The following is a 7,728-nucleotide window of genomic DNA, read 5'->3' on the forward strand; positions in this document are numbered from 1 at the left end:
AATGCACAAATGTAGTTCCCTTTCGTAAAGGGAACTCCCGCTGCATCGATACTCGATACTTTGGGGAATGCCTTCGGCATAAAGCGTCTGAAGTCTACTATACAACTATCCCAATCTGGATTGGTGCAACGTCATTACGTCACCCGTGACGTCGCATGTGACGGTGATCCGGAAGCTATAAAACGGTCACAGGAACCAGGAAATGTTAGCTTCTGGTCTTCAGCAAGCGCTCTATGTACAACTTGTCTGTTCTATTTGGTGTTGTTTGTCCCGTGAAAAGTATATATATTTATGATGGCGAGTGAGAAACAATTCAGGCAGTGTGCGTCCCCTTGCCCACGCTTTTTAGCTGAGGGTGACACACACTCGCTTTGTGTTGTTTGTCTGGGAGCGGAGCATGCACAGGCAGCGCTCGAGGGTGCTGTCTGTGCTAACTGTGAAACCATGCCCCTAAGAACGCTCCGCTCCCGGCGATCTATGTTTAATGAGGCCGGCCAGCCCCGCGCTCCTCGTGGATCAGGTCCCGTGTCTGTCGAGGCAGCGTGGCGTCTGCATTCATGGGGATCGCAGTAGGATCTAGCTGATGATGTTGAGACGGCTTCGGCCCTTTCTCAGCATTCTGAAGCTAGTTCCCGTAGTTCCGCTCAGGGTGCGGAAGCCCGCGTTGCGGCTTCTTCCGCCCCTGTAGAGGAACCGATGCTCGAATTATCTGGTTCCGAGGAGCTAGATATTTTGGGCATCGAGGCAGGGGAATGTGAAAAATCGCCACCCCATTCCCCTGCCTTTGAGGAGCTGCTAGAGGTTGTGACTCGAGCAGTGGCCAAATTAAATATCGATTGGCCCTCTGAGGTGCAGGAAGCGACGGCAAAAAGCAAACTCGATGAGCGCTTCCTGCAGACTCGGTCACAGCCTCTACGCCGGAGTCTGCCCTTTTTTCCTGATCTCCACACTGAGGTGTCGAGATCGTGGAAAAAGCCCTTCTCCTCTAGAATATCTGGCCCCAATGTCCATATATATTCTAACATTATGGGTGCCAGGGAGGAGGGCTATGGGATGATGCCCAGGGTTGAAGAGTCTTTCGCAACACATCTCTCCCCTGACGCTGCATCATCCCTGCGGGCTCCGGCGCTTCCCACCAAGCCCTGCCGTACAACATCGGCCTTGGTCGGGAAGGCATATATGGCGGCAGGTCGGGCTGGTAGTTGCCTGCATACTATGGGGCTATTGCAGGCATACCAGGCCGACCTCCTCAAAGAGGTGGACGACAGCGGGGAGGTCGCCTTCGACGACATCAGGGAGATGCGTCGAGTGGTCGACTTGTCTCTCCGTGCTACCAAGGAGACGGCCCGCGCCATCGGCCGCTCCATGGCAGCACTGGTAGCCACGGAGAGACACTTGTGGCTGAATCTGTCGGGCATCGGGGACAAGGACAGGGCTTGTCTCCTCGATGCCCCAGTTTCGCCTTCTGGCCTCTTCGGCGACGGCGTCAACAATGTCGTCGAGAGGTTTCAGGAGGCGAAACGACAGTCAGCCGCATTCAAAGAGTGCATCCCCCGCCGTCGTTCCAGGTCTCGTGGGTCTGCTGCCAGGGGGCAGTCCCACGAGGCCGCCGCCAGCTCCTCACACCTGCTTAGGCAGAGGGAGAGTGTTGCTTCTCGCGCTCCCCCCCAAGGGGCCTGGAGACAGAAGCAACACCCTCAGCCGAAGCCTTCTAAGCCGAAAACAGATCTGAGGACTGTTATTCAGGCGAGGAAGGCTTCGGCTAAAAAACCATGATGGGACGTCCAGGTCTCTGAGGGCATCCCCCTCCGTGTGGGCTTTTTAAAACTTCGCTCCGCGGAGCCCTCAGGAAATCGATGTTGCTTTCCGCCGCCAAGTGCGCTTCGGGACGCATCGACTTCCAGCGAATATGTCACAAAGAAGGTTCCTATAAAATCTATGGTTCTGAAACGTTCGCTACCTCTCAAGAGACCTGGAGAAGAAGTGATTCGGTTAGCTCCTGCCAAGAGATTCCTTCAGGTCACCGAAAGTAAAAGTAAAAATGAATATGACAATGATGTTGTGAATCTTACACCTGAGGTCAGTCCTGAGAGGCTGATTCCCTTAGTAGATTATTTAGACACCTGGAAGGGTCTTCAAAATATATCTCAGTGGGTCCTGAATACAGTCGAGAAGGGATATAGAATCCAGTTCCAGTATAGACCACCTAGATTTAATGGTGTTATTCATACGCTGGTATCTCCTGATCAGGCTCAGGTGATGGAAGATGAAGTTCAGACTCTGTTAGCTAAGGAGGCCTAAGAATATGTGCCCTTAGAGCAGAGGGAGTCTGGGTTCTACAGCCGGTACTTCATAGTTCCAAAAAAGGATGGTGGGCTGCGTCCTATTATAGATCTTAGGGTTTTGAATAAATCTTTGAGGAGATTTAAGTTCAAGATGTTAACTATACCTATGATCGTTCAACAAATCAGATCTGAGGACTGGTTTGTGACGATAGATCTAAAAGATGCATATTTTCATATTTCCATCATCCCACAACATAGGAAGTTCCTTAGATTCGCTTTTGGGGGAAAAGCTTATCAATATAGAGTTCTTCCTTTCTGCCTAGCTTTATCCCCTCACACCTTCACTAAATGTATGGATGCATCCCTTGCTCCATTGAGACTTCAGGGGATTCGTATATTGAATTACATAGATGACTGGCTCATTTTAGCCCAGTCGAAAGATCTGGCATTTCAACATCGAGATGTTGTTTTGCATCATTTGAGGTGCTTGGGGTTGAGACTCAATGTGAAAAAGAGTTCCTTAACTCCTCTTCAGAGGACTACATTTCTAGGAGTCGAGTGGGACTCAGTTACTATGCGGGCACAATTGTCTCCTGCTCGTATTAATAATATCTTACACACTATGAGGAGTTTTAGGCTAGGCCAGGCCGTCACTGTCAAACACTTTCAGAGAGTTTTGGGTCTTATGGCTGCAGCTTCCACGGTAATTCCCTTTGGTCTGCTCCATATGAGAGCCTGTCAGTGGTGGCTCAGGAACAAGGGTTTTTCTCCTCTGGGAAACCCTTTTCGCACGATCAGAGTTACGCACAGATGTCTTCGTTCTCTGGTCATGTGGAAGAAACCACGGTTCCTGTCTCAAGGCCCGGTGTTGGGAGCACCATGTCAGAGAAAGACCTTGACTACGGATGCTTCCCTCACGGGTTGGGGTGCGGTTATGGAGGGCCGTTACACCCGAGGTACTTGGAAAGACCATCATCTCACATTGCATATTAATCGCTTGGAGATGTTGGCCGTATTTTTTGCCCTGAGGCACTTCCTTGTAGACCTCAGAGGCCATCATGTTCTGGTTAGGACAGACAATATGTCGGTGGTCTCTTATATCAACCGCCAAGGAGGTTTGAGATCTCGCCCTCTTTGTAGACTGGCGCATCAAATTCTTCTTTGGTCCCAGGACAAATTTCTCTCTGTCAGATCTATTTATATTCCTGGGGTTGAAAATATGGGAGCAGACATCCTGTCGAGGCAGGGGCTGAGGCCCGGGGAATGGCGGCTCCACCCTGAAGTGGTTGAGCTTATATGGAGAGAGTTTGGCCGGGCGGAGGTTGACCTGTTCGCTTCTCATGAGAACTCTCATTGCCCGCTCTGGTACTCCCTCTCACATCCAGCTCCGTTGGGCTTGGATGCCATGGTACAGGTATGGCCGAGGTCACGCCTGTACGCTTTTCCCCCGATCGCTCTGCTCCCTGGGGTTCTAGAAAGGGTCAGGAGGTACGGAGTGAGACTACTCCTTGTAGCTCCGTACTGGCCGGCCCGAATTTGGTTTTCGGACCTTATTAGTCTCTTGGAGAGTCCTCCATGGGAAATTCCTATTAGGAGAGATCTTCTGTCTCAGGCTGATGGTACATTATTTCATCCCCGACCAGAGTTATGGAGACTATGGGTCTGGCCCCTGAGGGGGTCTCACCCATAATTAGGTTGCCCTTTCCACCGAGGTGGTCAGGACATCCATACTAGAACCCCACTCTACTAGGAACTAAACAATTAAGTTAGGGAGGGCATTGAACCCAGTGTTATTACTGCCCACTGGCTTCAGTACTGGTGTTCCATCCCACTCTCTAACGGGATCTCCCGTTCATGCTTAGGGCCTCTGTGGCGGCCTTAGTGCCCTCCACAAGCTTCTAAGGGTGTGCACGTAGGGACATTCCCACTGAAACTCCATGTTCCTGTAGATTGGAGGATGAATCCTTTCATCCAGCCTTTTGGCATCAGGTTGATGGGCTATCCCTGGCACCCATCATGTCCTGTGGATGACATTTATGAAATATGAATATATAGAAGAATCTTTTGAGTCTGCTTCCTGCTCGTCTTACTCCCTGGAAGAGTGGTGGTGCTGCCCCCTCTTACTTGCTAGCGTGGGAGCCACTCTGCTTTATCTTTGCCCCGGTACGGAGGTGCCTGTAGGCAATGTCATGATTCTTCAGATATTCCATCCTCCATCGCATGTGTCGGATGATCAAGGTCATAGCCTTGGAGGTTCCTATATAGGCCTCAGGCTGAGAGGAGTCAGTCCATCTAGTCAGGTCAAGGGTTAGGAGCTATTCCCTTCATTAAGAGGACAGCTGGTTATCTAAAACCATTCATATCTGAAGTACAAGGTGCGCTTTTGCCTTCACCTCTTATCTAATGCTTTCTTCTGTCTGGGGCTCCCATCCAGGAGGTCGGTCGAGCCTCCGGCTCCAGACCTCCTCTTCCTACACCAAATCTTATGACAAGCTAGTTTGGATCTGCCCTCTACTCATTTTATCGTCCATGAGTGTACCAGATGCTTTATACCAGGGTGTTTTTCTCTCAGTGTGGCGGCGTGGGTATTCGTTCCCCAAAGTATCAAGTATCGATGCAGCGGGAGTTCCCTTTACGAAAGGGAACGTCTCGGGTTACTAATGTAACCCTCGTTCCCTGAGTAGGGAACGAGACGCTGCATCCCTCGACCACACTTTTCGCGCCCCTGAGAACGACTTGCTTTGACCAATTAGAAGCTAACATTTCCTGGTTCCTGTGACCGTTTTATAGCTTCCGGATCACCGTCACATGCGACGTCACGGGTGACGTAATGACGTTGCACCAATCCAGATTGGGATAGTTGTATAGTAGACTTCAGACGCTTCATGCCGAAGGCATTCCCCAAAGTATCGATGCAGCGTCTCGTTCCCTACTCAGGGAACGAGGGTTACATTAGTAACCCGAGACGTTTTCTGTGATGGTCGTGTTTAGGTGTAGGCCTACGGGATTGAATATGCAATTACGGTACAAAAATCATTATGGCTATGGAAAGCCCCCACCATAAAAATTGAAACCCCGCATGGACAAAAAATGCTGATTGAATCTTTTCATATAAATGAGATTTAAGACGACTAAGTACAGTTTTTCAACCATCTAAAGTTTTTGAACAGACATTGTTTAATAACAATTATAATTTAGGTCACTGTTAAACAAAATCATTACAGTAATCTTCTAAAAGATAAATATAAGATGTGTATGTATTCAAACTTTAAAGATTTTATTTAAACAGTCTTTTAATTTTAAAAGATCATATTTAAACTTTTACGATTATGATTTGAAATAAATTCAGAAAGATGGCGGCACGCTAATTTACCGGAACCTGTCTCACACACACACCCACACACACCCACCATTTGGCTGGTGCTTTATGAAATCTTCAGTCAGCAGACTTAGATTAATTTTATTTTTATCTAAAACTGAAATTTCAGTAGATTTTTTATTTTATATACTTTTAAAGAACAGAATGTTTTTCAACTTTAGTTAAATTAGCAAGATAACTATTTTATTTTATACACTTATAGGCCTTAAGAACTGAATGTTTATGTAATATGATTTTTTTATTCTTTTGTTTATCTAAAACTGAATTAATGGTTTCAGTAGATTTTTAGTAAGATATGATTGTATATTATTTGTGTGAAATATAAAACATGATTAGGGCAACTCTCTTTTTCTCACTTTCACTGTTACCTCAGGAATGTGGAGGGGATCATGTCAGAGGACGTGCGCACACACACACACACACACACACACACACACACACACACACACACACACACACACACACACACACACTCTACTCTGGCTGGCGAGGCATTCAGGAAAAACAGTCTTTTTCTTCTCACTTTTCCAAAGGGGCCCATAATGCGCTAAGGAATGCGGAGGATATGCTAACACATATCCTATATATATATATAACAGCGCCTTCAAAACCATCACAACATCACAGTGACCGAACAGCACATTTCAGATGTCAGAGCTCACATGCAAAGGGTGGGAGGGAGCGCCTGTGACAACATATTCCCAGACAGAAACCCATATAACTGAACCTGACAACAAAAACACCAATCAAAATCAGTTGATCTAGGGCTAAAAAGGTTCAAATAGGGCAAAAGCTTCTGTCAAAATCACATGATCAAAGACTAGCAAGGTCAATAGGGCAAACCATAACAACATATGCAGGAAAGACACCGGAAGGTCAACCTGTCAAAACACATGATCGAAGGGATAGGTAGGGTCAATAGGTCAATCCACAACAATATAGGCCGGAAGGGAGACTGGAAGGTCAAGGTCAACCGGAAGCCATCAATAAAATTTTGACACATGGTATAGGGTATTATTACTACTCACACCTTAAGAAATCTCACTAAATAGTCAGCTGCCGGAAGAATCTTTGTTCCTTCTGTGGCTTTGTGATGTTGGGGGCAGGTGATGGGCAGATATTTCCCAATCAGTTGAGTCTAAAATTAAACAGCAAGAAAACATCTACCTGTCAAATCATGAAAAGGTTTGAAAACTTATTTTAAATAAAAAAATAAGAAAAAAAGAATAAGAAAAAAAAAAAAACTTTTGTAATGTAATTTGACTGGACAAATTCAAAATGAGTGTTATGAAACAGAAAATCTAGTTATGCCAAATAGCAACAAAGCTATTGTTTATGTTTTATATTTTTTATGTTTGTGCCAATGATTTTGTCATCTGTTTTCTATTAAATCTTACCATCACCAGGTTCTAGTCTGTACAGTCTTTAAACACCCAGCCTGGTTACCCTTGGCCACTTGGTGCATCATAGAAATGCTCTTAGTAAAGCTAAATCAATACATTTAAACATGAAAGCATATCCAAACATCAACCAAAATTTTATCTGATAAATACATTTTTGCTAGCCTGGATGCCAGCCGAACTTAGCCCCGCCCACACAAATTTTAGGTTGGGAAGTTCGGTCTGGACTCGATCCGTTGAGGAGCTATTATGCCCGAACAAAAATTGTTCGAACCAATCAAATTGTCAGGGCGGTCTTTGTACGATGATGGACAGATGAGCAACGTAACGTAATCATCCACGTCACCAACGAGCGCGTGGGTTTAATTTGTTTACAGCAAAGATGACTGCCACTGGAGAAGTGTTATTTCACGAGTTGATTGGATTGATTATTTGAACGTGCTCCTCCCGAACTTTGTTTAAAAAACATCATGTGTAGATTCCGCCATCGCATCTGTTATAAGATATCGACAGCGCATTAATTTGAAAAGAGGAACAGAGAACCGCCATCAAGGCATTTGTCGATCGGACACATGAATGAAAAACATACGTCACTTACTCCGTTGCTTTGATTGGTTGTAGGCAGAGCCGTTGACTATTCAATAGGCTAAATGCCAACGGCTGT

At 46.3% G+C, this 7,728-nt stretch overlaps 1 long non-coding RNA gene across 1 annotated transcript in view; it reads right to left on the reverse strand.

The window, feature by feature from the left end:
- Positions 1 to 7,105, reverse strand: part of LOC309490641 — a 51,510-nt gene extending 44,405 nt beyond the window's left edge. The window contains exons 1-2 of the long non-coding RNA XR_014202801.1: positions 7,062 to 7,105; positions 6,695 to 6,802 (exon numbers count right to left, since the gene is read on the reverse strand). This is a non-coding gene — a long non-coding RNA (uncharacterized lncRNA). The remainder of the gene's footprint in view (positions 1 to 6,694; positions 6,803 to 7,061) is intronic.
- Positions 7,106 to 7,728: the final 623 nt, after the last annotated feature.

Source organism: Leuciscus leuciscus (genome assembly GCF_965113295.1).
Source record: "Leuciscus leuciscus genome assembly, chromosome: 25".
Classification (NCBI taxonomy): Eukaryota; Metazoa; Chordata; class Actinopteri; order Cypriniformes; family Leuciscidae; genus Leuciscus; species Leuciscus leuciscus.